Source organism: Macaca mulatta, chromosome 1 (genome assembly GCF_049350105.2).
Source record: "Macaca mulatta isolate MMU2019108-1 chromosome 1, T2T-MMU8v2.0, whole genome shotgun sequence".
In the NCBI taxonomy this organism is placed as follows: Eukaryota; Metazoa; Chordata; class Mammalia; order Primates; family Cercopithecidae; genus Macaca; species Macaca mulatta.
Window position 1 is genome coordinate 111,380,868 of NC_133406.1, and position 14,461 is coordinate 111,395,328.

Genomic DNA, 14,461 nt, shown 5'->3' on the forward strand with positions numbered 1-14,461 from the left:
ATCACGAGGTCAGGAGATCGAGACCATCCTGGCTAACACGGTGAAACCCCATCTCTACTAAAAAATACAAGAAAACTAGCCGGGCGAGGTGGCGGGTGCCTGTAGTCCCAGCTACTTGGGAGGCTGAGGCAGGAGAATGGCGTGAATCCAGGAGGCGGGGCTTGCAGTGAGCTGAGATCTGGCCACTGCACTCCAGCCTGGGTGACAGAGCGAGACTCCATCTCAAAAAGAAAAGAAAAGAAAAAAGAAAAAGAAATTGAACTTAATAAGTACTGAGTATTCGACAACTCTATGCTCAGCAAATCCATGGCACTAGGTGAATTCACTAGTCGGGATTACATGGGAACAGATATGGATGGAGCTGGCCAGTGTATGTTATCACAGTATCAGACAGGGACAGGGAGAATCTGGGTTCCAGAGTGCTATCTCAGGTGCAGTATCTGAGTAAATGCAAATCTACTAAGCTTCAGTTTCAGTTTTCCTATGCAGAACAAGGACAAGAACACAAGTTTTAAGCCCCAAGAAACCCCATATACACATTAGTAACTCACCAATTTATTCTCATTGGTGCGGGAAATAGCTCTGGGACTCTCAACTGGAACTTGGTTATCTAGGTGAGCAGCAATGCTTTGGCTTGCCTGGGTCCCCATGTGTAAAAAACATTCAGGGTCCAACTGTAAGAGAAACCATTTCAATGTTTTGGGGTTATCAACTTAATTTTTTTTTTTTTTGAGACCAAGTCTCTCCTGTGTCGCCCAGGCTGGAGTGCAGTGGTGTGATCTCGGCTCACCGCAACCTCTGCCTCCCAGGTTCAAGGGATTCTTCTGCTTCAGTCTCCAGAGTAGCTGGGATTACAGGTGTGCGCCACTGCACCCGGCTAAGTTTTTGTATTTTTAGCAGAGACAGGGTTTCACCATGTTGGCCAGGCTGGTTTTGAACTCCTGACCTCAGGTGATCTGCCCACTTCTGCCTCCCAAAGTGCTAGGATTACAGGCATGAGCCACCATGCCCGGCCGGCGTTATCAAACTTTTTATGCTTGCTATGACACTGAGAAGGTGAGCCATGTCTGCAACAGGGATGTCACTAACATACATTTTCCTTCTATGTAAAAAGGATCCTTGTTATTATTTAGAATTCACTAAGTCCAATTACATTATTCATATTCTGTATCTGTTCCAGTCTGTGTATTGTCTTATCAGGGATCTGTCCCATATGGAAACAAACAATTCCGTCGGGGATTGTTCAGGAGCATACATAACATAGCATTAACAAACCTGAAGCAGAGGCCGGGCGTGGTGGCTCACGCCCGTCATCCCAGCACTTTGGGAGGCCGAGACGGGTGGATCAGCGAGGTCAGGAAATCGAGACAATCCTGGCTAGTGCAGTGAAACCCCGTCTCTACTAAAAATACAAAAAAATTAGCCAGGCGTGGTGGAGGGCGCCTGTAGTCCCAGCTGCTCGGGAGGCTGAGGCAGGAGAACGGCGTGAACCCGGGAGGTGGAGCTTGCAGTGAGCCGAGATTGCACCACTGTACTCCAGCCTGGGTGACAGAGTGAGACTCCATCTCAAAAAACAAACAAACAAACAAACAAAAAAACCAAAATCTGAAGCAGGAAAGCAGTTTTTTTTGTTTGTTTTTGTTTTTTGTTTTTTCCTGAGACAGAATCTTACTCTGTTGCCCAGGCTGGAGCGTAGTGGCATGATCTTGGCTAACTGAAACCTCTGTCTCCCGGGTTCAAGCAATTCTCATGCCTCAGCCTCCCGAGTAGCTGGTATTACAGTCACGCATCACCACACCTGACTAATTTTTTATATTTTTAGTAGGGATGGGGTTTCAACATGTTGGCCAGGCTGGTCACGAACTCCTGATGTCAAGTCATCTGCCCACCCTGACCTCCCAAAGTGCTTGAATTACAGGCATGAGCCACCCATGCCTGGCCTTTAATTGGCATCTTTATCTCTAAATCTTTGATGTTTCATCTTTCATAGTCTTTCACCTTCCCAAATAATAGGTTTAACATTCAGCTAATCAAAAAACTTGGGAGCCAGGTGTGGTGGTCCACTCCTGTAGTCGCAACTACTTGGGAGCAAAACTGGAAGGAGTGCTTGAGGCCAGGAGATTGAGATCAGGATGGGCAATGCAGTGAGACCCCATTAAAAAAAAAGAGAGAGAAACAAGGCTTGATGGTTCCAGAATGATGTCAAAATAAGTCTCAAATTCCTTAGCATGACAAGGCCACTGTGATGACTTCAATCCACCTTTCCAGTTTCATTTATAGCCATAGGACCATGCTAAAACATGTCATTTTACTGCTTCAATACTTCTGCTCATTCTACTTCAACTTTCCTCTCTCCCCATTTATTTACTTACTTATTTATTTAATTTTCTTTTTGAGAAAGAGTCTCACTCTGTCACCCAGGCTGGAGTACAGTGGCATGATCTCTGCTCACTGCAACCTCCCCCTCCCAGGTTCAAGTGATTTTCGTGCCTCAACCTCCAAGTAGCTGGGATTACAGGCACGCACCATCACACCTGGATAATTTTTGTATTTTTGGTAGAGACGGGGTTTCACCATGTTGACCAGGTTGGTCTCGAACTCTTCGCTTCATGTGATCCACCTGCCTCGGTCTCCCAAAGTACTGAGATTACAGGTGTAAGCCACCGCACCTGGCCCTCTGTCCCCATTTAAATCTTACCCATTCCTCAAGTCTCGACTCAAATGTCACATCCTCAGGGAAAATTTGCCAGACACCTCCAGTCAAAAGTAATTCTCTTTCCTTTCTGCTAATAGCACTCTTTGTATTGCACGGCAATTTTTTTTTTTTTTTTGGACAGAGTCTCACTCTGTTGCTCAAGCTGGAGTGCAGAGGCGTGATCTTGGCTCACTGCAAGCTCTGCCTCCCGGGTTCATGCCTTTCTCCCACCTCAGCCTCCCGAGTAGCTGGGACTACAGGCACCCGCCACCATGCCTGGCTAATTTTTTTGTATTTTTAGTAGAGATGGGGTTTCACCATGTTAGCCAGGATGGTCTCGATCTCCTGACCTTGTGATCCGCCTGCCTCAGCCTCCCAAAGTGCTGGGATTACAGGCGTGAGCCACCGCGCCTGGCCCACATGGCAATTTTATTACACTGCCTTGAGTTGTACTCATGCCTACTGTTAACTGAGTATCTATTAGATGTTAGGCAATACAGTATTGTACATGTACTAGTTTTAAACCTAGAAATCCTAGAAGATAGGCAGAATATTATCAGCCCTGTTGATGGGGAAGACAAGGTTCAGGGAAGTGAGTAATTGATTAAGGTCACAGAGTTAGTAGATGGTGAACCAGAATTCACATCCAAGTTTGTCTGACTTTAAAATATCTGTTTTTTAGAACTGTATCAAGTTATGTTATACATGTTTGTCTTCTTGACTACATGCTTGGAAGAGAAGGAATCAGATTTCATTCATTTTCGTATCTCCTTCTCTGAGTACTTAACACAATGTAAGTACTTAGTCCTTTGCCTGTGAATAAAGAATCTGCCATTGAAGACATGCAATGAAGGAGTATGTAAAGCAACCACTAAGGAAAGCAGGCCAAGTGCGGTGGCTCACGCCTGTAATCCCAGCACTTTGGCAGATCACTTAAGGTCAGGAGTTTGAGACCAGCTTGGTCTAAATGGTGAAACTATGTCTCTACTAAAAATACAAAATATTAGCCAGGTGTGGTGGTGCACACCTATAATCCCAGCTACTGGGGAGGCTGAGGCAGGAGAATTGCTTGAACCTGGGAGGGGGAGGTTGCAGTGAGCCAAGATCGTGCCATTGCACTCCAGCCTGGGAGACAGAGCGAGACTCCATCTCAAAAAAAAAAAAAAAAAAAAGTAAAAGAAAGTAAAAAAAGAAAGTAAACCTCTGAACCATCACTTGTAGATTTTAATATACAGTAAATGTAAGCCAGGCACAGTGGCTCACGCCTGTAATCCCACCACTTTGGGAGCCCGAGGCGGGTGGATCACTTGAGGTCAGGAGTTCAAGACCAGCCTGGACAACTTGGGGAAACGCTGTCTCTATTAAAAATACAAAAATTAGCCGGGCATGGTGGCAGGCACCTGTAATCCCAGCTACTCAGGTGGATGAGGCACAAGAATCACTTGAACCCAGGAGACAGAGGTTACAGTGACCCAAGATTGTGCTACCGCACTACAGCCTGGGCAACAGAGTGAATCCCTGTCCCCCTCCCAAAAAAGTAACTGTGAAGTACTAGAGTTACTCCAGCTTTGTCTGAGAATGTATGACTGTAAATTACAGCAGAAGGAGCAATGCTTGGGAAATATCCAAATATCCAAATCGTTCTCTACATTTCTCAGTCTACTTTGCAGAAACGGGAGGGGTCATGTGATTCCTTTGGCTAAAGACCTATGAATGGAAATAACTCGTGTCATTGCATCCTTTCTAGTCAGAGCCAATTAAGTGTGAGGTATAAATTATCTCTCCCTCCCCATCTTAAAAGCTACAGGTTGAGATGTATCCCAAGAAGGTAAACTTTTGTCCCTCCATCCAGACTTCAATCTTGCTTGCAAAACCTTTTTGAAAGATAGGAACAGAAAAACAAAGCAAAACACATGCACACAACACAAACAATATATTTTGTGTTAGGCCACTGAGAATACAAGGCTCGTTACTTCAGCATTGCAATCTGAATAATATACCCTAGTACTACTTAAACGCTACTCAGTTTTATCTACTGGAGAGAAAGCACCATGTCTCTTTACAAAGCAGAGTGGAAAACAAACTATTCAAGGGCCACAAGGTGGTGCTATTTCTACAGTAATGTGATGACGTTTTAGTTAAACTTTTTTTTTTTAAATATAGGGTGGGGTCTTGCTATATTGCCCAGGCCAGTCTCAAATTCATGGGCCCACATGATCCTCCTGCCTCAGCCTGCCAAGTAGCTGAAACTACAGGTACTTTTTGAAGCAAATTAAAAGCTAGCAAAGGCCGGGCGCGGTGGCTCAAGCCTGTAATCCCAGAACTTTGGGAGGCCGAGACGGGCGGATCACGAGGTCAGGAGATCGAGACCATCCTGGCTAATACGGTGAAACCCCGTCTCTACTAAAAATACAAAAAGCTAGCCGGGCGAGGTGGCGGGCGCCTGTGGTCCCAGCTACTCGGGAGGCTGAGGCAGGAGAATGGCGGGAACCCGGGAGGCGGAGCTTGCAGTGAGCTGAGGTCCGGCCACTGCACTCCAGCCCGGCGACAGAGCGAGACTCCGTCTCAAAAAAAAAAAAAAAAAAAAGCTAGCAAAATGGAGTCTTTTTTTTTTTTTGAGACAGAGTTTCACTCTTGTTGCCCAGGCTAGAGTGCAATGGTGTGACCTTGGCTCACTGCAACCTCTGTCTCCCGGGTTCAAGGGATTCTCCTGCCTCAGCCTCCCGAGTAGCTGGGATTACAGGCATGCGCTACCACACCTGGCTAATTTTGTATTTTTAGTAGTGATGGGGTTTCTCCATGTTGGTCAGGCTGGTCTCGAACTACCGACCTCAGGTGATCTGCCAGCCTTGGCCTCCCAAAGTGCTGGGATTACAGGTGTGAGCCACTGCACCTGGACTACAGCAAAATGAAATCTTTAGTTCTTTAAGTTTTATATGTCACTCAAGTAGACTGTTGTTTCCAGAGAAAACAACCATGTGTACAACTGCCTCTGTACAGTTCCAGAATGAACATCCTGCAGTTTCTGAAAGAGCATTTGTGGGCCAATCTAGAAGGTCACTGTGATGGTTAATATTAAGTGTCAACTTGATTGGATTAAAGGCTGTAAAGTATTGTTCCTGCATGTGTCTGTGAGGGTGTTGCCAAAGGAGATTCACATTTGAGTCAGTGGACTGGGAGAGGCAGACCCACCCTCAATGTTTCACCAACTAATCACCTGCCAGGGCAGCTAGAATAAAGCAGGCAGAAGAAGGTGCTGACTTGCTGAGCCTTCCAGCCTTCATCTTTCTCCTGGGCTAGATGCTTCCTGCCCTCGAACATTGGACTCTGAAGTTCTTCAGCTTTTGGACTCTTGGACTTACAACAGTGATTTGCCAGGGGCTCTCAGGCCTTTAGCCACAGACTAAAGGCTGCACTGTCAGCTTCCCTACTTTTGAAGTTTTGGGACTTGGACTGGCTTACTTGCTCCTCAGCTTGCTCATGGCCTACTGTGGGACTTCGCCAGATGGTGTGACTCAACACTCCTTAACAAACTCTCCTTCATATATACTTCTATCCTATTAGTGCTGTCCCTGTAGAGAACCCTGACTAATACAGTCACCCTGAACCAAACTAAAAAAAAAAACCCAAAACTTTCTCTCACCACACGCAGCTAATTTTTGTATTTTTAGGAGAGACAGGGTTTCACTATGTTGGCCAGGCTGGTCTCAAACTCCTGATCTCAGGTGATCTGCCTGCCTCGGCCTCCCAAAGTGCTGGGATTACAGGCATGAGCCACCAGGCCCAGCCGATAAAGGAAATTTATTTTAGCCTTGTAATATGATCAGTTGAGTCCAGAATCCATCCCTCTGCTGATCCTTGCTTTCATTTCATTTTATAATAATGGGTTACGGCCGGGCGCGGTGGCTCAAGCCTGTAATCCCAGCACTTTGGGAGGCTGAGAAGGGCGGATCACGAGGTCAGGAGATCGAGACCATCCTGGTTAATACGGTGAAACCCCGTCTCTACTAAAAAGTACAAAAAACTAGCCAGGCAAGGTGGCGGGCGCCTGTAGTCCCAGCTACTTGGGAGGCTGAGGCAGGAGAATGGCGTGAACCCGGGAGGTGGAGCTTGCAGTGAGCTGAGATCTGGCCACTGCACTCCAGCCTGGGCGACAGAGCGAGACTCCTTCTCAAAAAATAAAAAAATAAAAAAAAATAATGGGTTATTTTGGCCGGGCGCGGTGGCTCAAGCCTGTAATCCCAGCACTTTGGGAGGCCGAGACGGGCGGATCACGAGGTCAGGAGATCGAGACCATCCTGGCTAACACGGTGAAACCCCGTCTCTACTAAAAAATACAAAAAACTAGCCGGGCGAGGTGGCGGGCGCCTGTAGTCCCGGCTACTCGGGAGGCTGAGGCAGGAGAATGGCGTAAAAACCCGGGAGGCAGAGCTTGCAGTGAGCTGAGATCCGGCCACTGCACTCCAGCCTGGGCGACACAGCGAGACTCCATCTCAAAAAAAAAAAAAAAAAAAAAAAAAAAAAAAAGGGTTATTTCATGTATTCATATATAGGCCTGAGGGAAGGGGGCACATGCTGGGAGAGCCATACAGGAGGAAGGGCTCCTCTTCTAGGAAATCTAATCTGTAATTAAATAATCAGCTAAAAATGACCAAGTCTTTCTGGCTCAGTTCTGAGCCTTATCAGGATCTCCTACTGACTCGACTAACCCACCTCAGGTGCTCCTCTTTGGTGCTGTCAGAGCACCGCGCTGAAATAGTCATTTATTCATGATTCTACTGGACTATAAGCTTCTGGAGAACATGGACCATAAAATGCAATAGAGCACAGTGGTTAGGCCACAGGCTTTGATGTCAAACAGACCTGGCACCTCGTGTGGGCTTTGCAACCTAACAGGCTATTTCCTCAGGTAAGTTACCTAGTCAATCTCATCTTTAGTTTCTACATCTGTGAAACAAGGATATTATCTCATTCATGGGTTGATAATGAAGATTTTAAAAAAAGGACTTAGTGTATTACTCGGCACATAATAATACCCAATAAATAATAACTATTATTAGTGAAATGAGGCATCTTAGAATTCTGAGTACTTGCCATATAGAAGGTACTGAAAAACTATTTGGTAAATAAATGAAAAAATGAAGTAAACCAGCAGAATGTTCTTTTTTATGCACAATTTCGTTTTTTAATCATTTTAGATGCTAAAGTTGTAAATTGGCAACCTTTTTTTTTTTTTTTTTTTTTATGAGAGACAACACAGTCTCACTCTGTAGCCAGGCTGGAGTGCAGTGGCTCAGCCAGGGCTCACTGCCACCTCGGCCTCCCAGGCTAAAGTGATTCTCCTGCCTCAGCCTCCCGAGTAGCTGGGATTACAGGTGTCTGGCACCACGCCTGGCTAATGTTTATATTTTTTTAGTAGAGATGGGGTTTCTCCATTTTGGCCAGGCTGGTCTCGAACTCCTGACCTCAAGTGATCCGCTCACCTTGGCTTCCCAAAGTGCTGGGATTACAGGTGTGAGCCACCGCCCCCAGCTGGCAACTTGTTGTTCTTTTAAATACTTCATTAAAGGAGAATAATCATTAATCTAACTAGAGAAATAAAGTTAATAAAGATTAATTACAGTCAAACTTATATGTTTTATGGAAAAATATTAATTATCCTATCCCATGGTAAATTCTCAAGCACAGTTATTCCTTTTTTTTTTTTTTTTGAGACGTAGTCTCACTTTGTTGTCCAGGTTGCAGTGCAGTGGCACGATTTCAGCTCACTGCAACCTCCACCTCCCGGGTTCAAGGGATTCTCCTGCTTCAGCCTCTGGAGTAGCTAGGATTACCAGCATGTGCCACCATGCCTGGCTAATTTTGTATTTTTAGTAAAGACGGGGTTTCTCCATGTTGACTATACTGGTCTCGAATTCCTGACCTTAGGTGATCCTCCCGCCTCACCCTCTCAAAGTGCTGGGATTACAAGCATGAGCCACAGCACCCGGCCAAGCAGTTATTCTACTGAAACCTGTTACAGACGAAGTTCTCCAGAGCATTTGACTCTAGATACCATGAATCCATCTAAAAACAAGAAATCTACCTAAAGACAGTACTCAAGGCTGGGTATAGTGGCTCATGCCTGTAATCCCAGCACTTTGGGGGACTAAGGCAAGTGGATCACTTGAGGCCAGGAGTTCGAGACCAGCCTGGCCAATATGGCAAAACCCCATCTCTCCTAAAAATACAAAAATTTGACAGGTATGATGGTGTTCATCTGTAATCCCAGCTACTTGGGAGGCTGAGGCATGAGAATTGCTTGAACCTAGAAGGCAGAGGTTGCAGTGAGCTGAGATTGCACCACTGCACTCCAGCCAGGGTGACAAAGCAAGACTGAGTTTTAAAAAAATAAGAATAAAAGGCAGTATGCACCAGGCGCGGTGCATACTGTAATCCCAGCACTTTGGGAGGTCAAGGCGGGCGGATCACGAGGTCAGGAGATCGAGACCATCCTGGCAAACACGGTGAAACCCCGTCTGTACTAAAAAAAATACAAAAAATTAGCTGGGCATGATGGCAGTCACCTGTAGTCCCAGATACTTGGAAGGCTGAGGCAGGAGAATGGCGTGAACCTGGGAGGCGGAGCTTACAGTGAGCCAAGATCGTGCCACTGCACTCCAGCCTGGGCAACAGAGTGAGACTCCGTCTAAATAAATAAATAAATAAATAAATAAATAAATAAATGGCAGTATGCACAAAGTGTTCTGGTCAGCCGTCCGTCCAGATTCACTTTATGTATCCTAGAGATAAGCCTTGTTATTCCTTTCAGCATTGTCCTTGTACTCTTAAAAAAAAAAAAAAAAGTGAAAGGTAAAGCATAAATGGGAAAAAAAAATTGCAACCATGGGAAACTGACAACGGATTATTATGGGTTAATAATCTAGAGTAATATCTAGAGTATACGAAGCATGCCTACAGCCTGATAGAGAACAATGAGCAAAAGACACAAACAAGCATTTCACAGAAAAGAAACACAAATGGCTAGCAAACCCACAAAAATATTTTTCAACCTCATTACAAATCAGGGTAATGCTAATTAAAACCATGAAAATGAGATACCATTCGAAACCACCATATTACAAAAATAAATAAGTCAGGGCCAGTCGCAGTGGCTCACGCCTGTTATCCTAGCACTTTGGGAGGCCGAGGCGGGTGGATCACTTGAGGTCACAAGTTCAAGACTAGCCTGACCAACATGGAGAAACCCCGTCTCTACTAAAAATACAAAATTAGCCAGGCATGGTGGTGTATGCCTGTAATCCCAGGTACTTGGGAGGCTGAGGCAGGAGAATCGCTTGAACCTGGGAGGCGGAGGTTGCAGTGAGCCAAGATCAAGCCATTGCACTCCAGCCTGGGCAACAAGAGTGAAACCCCGTCTTAAAAAATAATAAATAAATAAATAAATAAATAAATAAATAAATAAATAAATCAGACAATAGCAAATGTTAAAGAGGCTGTGGAACATCAGGAACTTTTATACACTGTCAATGGGAGTATAAATACAAATATCTCGGAAAACGAATTTGGCACTATCGTTACAAAGTTGAAAAGGCACAAGCCAGGCTGGGCGCGGTGGCTCACGCCTGTAATCCCAGCACTTTGGGAGGCCGAGGCGGGTGGATCACCTGAGGTCAGGATTTTGAGACCAGCCTGGCCAACATGGTGAAACCCCGTCTCTACCAAAAATAAAAAAATGAGAAAAAGAAAAACACTTCTACATGTACACTGGGAAATATAAATAAGGACATTCATATTAGTAGAGTATAAATTATAAAAAGACTGTAAAAAAAAATGTCCATATGTCCATTGACAGAACATTGGATAGATACAGTAATAGAATTGAATGCTGGAAAGCAATAAAAAGAATAAGTTACCTTTACATGCATCAATATGGATCTCAGAAATGAATACTGAGTGAACACTATTACATCTAGCATAATATGACATGTGAAATAAAAAACCAAAAAACTTCATTGATTATTTGGGGGATATATATAGGAAAACTGAAACAAAAAGGCAAGAGAATGATACGAACAACATATAATGGTTACTCTTAGGGAGAAAGGAAAAAGATTGGGGCAGGCACATAAGGAAACTGATAATAAGGTATTACTAACACTGGATAATGGATACATGAGTATTTGTTTTATTATTATTATTATTATTTTTTTTTTTGAGACAGAGTCTCGCTCTGTCGCCCGGGCTGGAGTGCAGTGGCCGGATCTCAGCTCACTGCAAGCTCCGCCTCCCGGGTTCACGCCATTCTCCTGCCTCAGCCTCCCGAGTAGCTGGGACTACAGGCGCCCACCACCGCGCCCGGCTAATTTTTTGTATTTTTTAGTAGAGACGGGGTTTCACCGTGTTAACCAGGATGGTCTCGATCTCCTGACCTCGTGATCTGCCCGTCTCGGCCTCCCAAAGTGCTGGGATTACAGGCTTGAGCCACCGCGCCCGGCCTGTTTTATTATTTTTATACCATGTGTATTATATGAATTATTTTGCATGCTGAAAATACTCAAAAAGCCTGAATCTTTTGGAGCTAAAAGAGATTTAAAATACTTAAATGTAACTCTCAATATCCAGTAGTTATAGAATAACTTAAGTTAGATATCTATGTAATTAATTAGTTGATTTTGGCTTCATTTTCACTTTTCTTGCAACCAAAATCTTTAAAGCAACAACAGAGTTGCACCCATTTAACCGAATAGTTAGTGAACACCTACTATGTGCCAGGCCCCGTGAATACAATGGTGAAGAAACTGTTATAGTCCCTGATCTTATAGTCAAGGAACTTACAGTCAAAAGAATCACATAGGCTGGATATGGTGGCTCATGCCAGTAATATCAGCACTTTTGGAGGCTGAGGTGGGAAGACTGCTTGAGCCCAGGAGTTTCAGTTCAGCTTAGATGACACAGTGAGACTATCTCCACAAACAAACAAACAAACAACCCAAAAACCTGGCACGGTGGCACATGCCTGTAGTCCTAGCTACATAGGAGGCTGAGGCGAAAGGATCACTTGAGCCCAGTGTTCAAGGCTGCAGGGAGCTATGATCGCACCACTGCACTCCAGCCCGGGTGATACAGTGAGATATTGTCTAAAAAGAGAGAGAGAGAGACAGACTCATATAAATTCCTTTAAATTTTATTTCCTTTTAGCTTGCTTGCTTGCTTTCTTTCTCTCTGTCTCTTTTTTTTTTCAAGGTCTCACTCTGTTGCCCAGGCTATGGTAAGATCACAGCTCACTGCAGCCTTGAACTCTTGGGCTCATGTGATCCTCCTGCCTCAGCCTTCCAAGCAGCTGGGAGCATACATGTCCATTGCCCGGTTAATTAAAAAAATAAATTATTTTATTGGTAGAGATAAGCCTTCCTATGGTGCCCAGGCTGGTCTTGAACTCCTGGGCTCAAGTAATCTTCCTGCTTCAACCTCCCAAATGCCAGGATTATAAGTGTGAGCCACCATGCTCTACCTCAAGTTTGTTATTTTTTATTTTTCTTGAGACAGGGTCTTGCTCTGCCACCTAGGCTGGAGTACAGTGACACAATCACAGCTCATTGCAGCCTCAACCTCCCATATTCAAGTGATCCTTCCACTTCAGCCATCCAAGCAGTTGGGATTACAGCGATAAGCCACAGTACCTGGCTTTTTTATTCTGTAGAGACAGGGTCTTGCTATGTTTCCAGAGCTGGTCTTTCCTGCTCTGGAAAGACCAGAGCAGGAGTGATCCTCCCACCTCGGCCTCCCAAAATATTGGAATTACAAGCGTATTTATACTATTATAAATAGTAAGCCCAGCCATACTATTTAACGAAGTGCCAAAGTACTTCTAAACTCAGTCATTCAAGAAACGTATGACATGCTTCCACGTGCCCACACTATACAGAGTCTACAGTGGTGAATAAGACTGGGATGGTCTCTACTGGCCTGCCTGCCTTTTTACTTGTGGGATTTCAGGGCTCCTTTTCTAGAGTGCAATGTCACTCCAATAGTATTTGACCTGCCCCACTGTGCTCCCCAGATCCTCTCAATGCTCCCCAGCACAACCACTACTGGAAGAGCTGTGGACTATGAAGCAGGCTGGATACTGGAGAGGAAGGAGTGTGTGACATGGTCCAGATGCACTTCTTTCCACAGGTGTGCCTGTGGACACCATGACTATTACTCTGTCTATGTTACAGACTCTATGGGAAACGGTGGTCAGAAAGTGTAATCAGCTTCCATTGTAGGACACTATCATCTTGCACCCAAATTAAAACAAATGATCTACTAGCATCCAGACTTAAACATTTTCTTTTTTTTTTTTTTTTTTTTTTGAGACGGAGTCTTGCTCTGTCCCCCAGGCTGGAGTGCAGTGGCCAGATCTCAGCTCACTGCAAGCTCCTCCTCTCGGGTTCACGCCATTCTCCTGCCTCAGCCTCCCGAGTAGCTGGGACTACAGGCACCCGCCACTTCGCCCGGCTAGTTTTTTGTATTTTTTAGTAGAGACGGGGTTTCACCGTGTTAGCCAGGATGGTCTCGATCTCCTGACCTCATGATCCGCCCGTCTCGGCCTCCCAAAGTGCTGGGATTACAGGCTTGAGCCACCGCGCCCGGCCCAGACTTAAACATTTTCTCCACTGAAGCCCTGGTTAAAATTCTTCAGTATTTCCTCACTACTTTATTATTTTGTGAGATAGGGTCCCAGTCTGTTGCCCAGGCTGGAGTGCAGTGGTGATCATAGCTCACTGCACCCTCCAACTCCTAGGCTCAAACAATCCTCCTGCCTCAGCCTCCTGAGCAGCTGGGACTACAGGCATGTGCAACCACCTGGTGGCTATATTTTATTTTTATAGAGATGGGGTCTGGGTATGTTGTCCAGTCTGGTCTCTAACTCCTGGCCTCAAGTGATGTCCTGCCTTGGCTTCCCAAACTGCTGGGATTGCAGGTGTGAGCCAATATGCTTGGCCCTCCCTAGTTTTCAAGTAAAAAAAAAAAAAAAAAAAAAAAGATATACCTTCTATATAGGAATAACAAGATACTTTAAGAAGAAGGGGAAGGACCAGGTGCAGTGGCACACATCTGTAATTCTAGCACTTTGGGAAGCCCAGGCCAGAAAAAATCATTTGAGGCCAGGAGTTGGAGATCAGCCTGGGCAATGTGGCCAGACTGCATCTCTAAAATTTTTTTTTTTTTTTTTTTTTTGAGACAGAGTCTCGCTCTGTCACCCAGGCTGGAGTGCAGTGGCCAGATCTCAGCTCACTCAAGCTCCGCCTCCCGGGTTCACGCCATTCTCCTGCCTCAGCCTCCCGAGTAACTGGGAGTACAGGCGCCCGCCACCTCGCCCGGCTAGTTTTTTGTATTTTTTTTGGTAGAGACGGAGTTTCACTGTGTTAGTCAGGCGGGTCTCGATCTCCTGACCTCGTGATCCGCCCGTCTCGGCCTCCCTAAGTGCTGGGATTACAGGTGTGAGCCACCGCGCCCGGCCTTTTTTTTTTTTTTTTTTTTTTTTTTAATTTGCCAGGCGTGGTGTTCTGTGCCTGTAGTCTCAGCTACTTGGGTGGCTAAGGAGGGAGGATCACTTGAGCCCAGGAGTTCAAGGCTTCAGTGACCAGTGCATTCCAGCTTGGGCAATGGAGTGAGATCCTACCTCCACAAAAACAAAAAACAAAACAAAAACAAAGTTGCAGATAGGTGGGTAAGGAGGGAAAGAAATGTCAAAAGTCTCACCCTAAAGCAGACAAC

At 45.2% G+C, this 14,461-nt stretch overlaps 1 protein-coding gene and 1 pseudogene across 2 annotated transcripts in view; both read right to left on the reverse strand.

The window, feature by feature from the left end:
• The window catches only part of DAP3 (death associated protein 3), a 192,457-nt gene that overhangs the window by 156,644 nt on the left and 21,352 nt on the right, over nt 1–14,461 (reverse strand). The window lies entirely within an intron of this gene.
• LOC106996278 (uncharacterized) overlaps nt 1–14,461 on the reverse strand; it is a 45,710-nt pseudogene that overhangs the window by 8,917 nt on the left and 22,332 nt on the right. The window contains exon 2 of the transcript XR_013397640.1: nt 552–674. The product of XR_013397640.1 is annotated as an uncharacterized LOC106996278 (transcript). The remainder of the gene's footprint in view (nt 1–551; nt 675–14,461) is intronic.